Consider the following 1,675-nt stretch of genomic DNA (forward strand, 5'->3'; position numbering starts at 1 on the left):
AACACTCAGCTTACTGCAGAGACTAAAATGAGGTCTCTTAAACAAGGGAAAAAGCAGGTGGAGGAATATTTAACTGAGTTCAAGCAATACAGTAAAGATACTGAGTGGAGCGATATTGCCCTTAGGAATCTGTACCGTCTAGGTCTAAATGATGCCCTTAAAGATGAACTCGCTCGCATAGAGCTTCCTAGGTCCTTGGAAGGACTAATCACACTAAGCATTCAGATTGATAGAAGGTTGAGAGAACGCAAATCAGAAAAACAAGGTATGGATACTATCACAAGACCCTCTACTACTTACCAAAAACCTACAGTCACTCAAACCTCAGAACCTATGGATTTGGGATTCACTAGAGGCCCTTTACAACCAGAAGAAAGGAATCGCAGACGCATAAACAACCTCTGCATGTATTGTGCTTCAAATGCACATACTGTAAGAGAGTGTCCTATCTTACAAAGGCAGAAGAAACGTAAGTCCTTCAGAAAAACCACATGCTTAACCACTAATGTTAACCAAGTTGCTTACTGCTCTTTATCTCTTACCTTACAGTGGGATCTACACCAGCAAATCAGTGAAGCCATCATCGACTCTGGGGCACATTCTTCCTATATTGATTCTGTTTTTGTCACTATAAATAAAATACCCACTGTGTTGAAAGCAAGACCTGTGTCCATTAGAGTTATTGATGGTAATACAATTAGTTCCGGTCCTATTACACACCAAACTATTCCCATCAAGGTTTCCACGTCAAGTGCACACACTGAATTCATATCCTTTGATGTGATAAATTCTCCCATGTTTCCCCTGGTGCTTGGTCTACAATGGTTACAGACGCATCAACCCACCATACATTGGGATCGCCTCGAAGTCGAATTCCTCTCAGATTATTGCAAGAACACCTGTTTTCATCACTCCTTGATCTGTTCTATAAATCCTACTGGAAGAATTATTCCTTCTGACTATCAAGATTTTCAAGATGTATTCAGTGAAAAGGAGGCAGAGTCCCTTCCTCCACATCGCCCGTACGACTGTCCTATTCAACTACTTCCAGGAGCTTCCATTCCTTACGGGCACATATACCCTCTATCACAGCCTGAACTAGATCACCTCAAAACTTACCTTTCAGAGAATTTAAGGAAAGGGTTTATACAACCCTCTTCTTCCCCTGCTGGGGCCGGCATTTTCTTCGTCAGAAATAAGGACAACTCCCTACGCCCTATAATTGATTATAGGGAACTTAATAAACGGACTGTCAAGAACCGCTATCCCTTACCTCTAATTCCCGAACTCATCGAACGTCTCAGTCAAGCCACCATATACACTAAATTAGACCTACGTGGAGCCTATAATCTCGTCAGGATCCGAAAAGGAGACGAGTGGCTCACCGCCTTCAGAACAAGATATGGGCTCTACGAGTATAAGGTGATGCCTTTCGGACTCTGTAATGCCCCGGCAACGTTCTAATATCTAATAAACGATATATTCCGTGATCTCCTTGACATCTGTGTAGTTGTATATTTGGACGACATTCTGATATACTCTACTAACATCATTGAACATATAAAACACGTCCGTTGGGTGCTCTCTCGCCTTAGACAACACCGACTTTTTGCCAAATTGGAAAAATGCATCTTCCACACCTCTGTTATTACATTCCTGGGTTATACTATCACTC

General features: G+C 42.0%; 1 long non-coding RNA gene across 1 annotated transcript; it reads left to right on the forward strand.

The window, feature by feature from the left end:
• The first annotated feature begins 306 nt into the window (after nt 1-306).
• On the forward strand, nt 307-661 carry LOC128639576 (uncharacterized). Its single transcript, XR_008399222.1, has 2 exons — nt 307-469; nt 550-661. It is a non-coding gene; the product is annotated as an uncharacterized LOC128639576 (long non-coding RNA).
• The last annotated feature ends 1,014 nt before the right edge of the window (nt 662-1,675 follow it).

This window comes from Bombina bombina, chromosome 9 (assembly GCF_027579735.1).
Source record: "Bombina bombina isolate aBomBom1 chromosome 9, aBomBom1.pri, whole genome shotgun sequence".
NCBI lineage: Eukaryota > Metazoa > Chordata > Amphibia > Anura > Bombinatoridae > Bombina > Bombina bombina.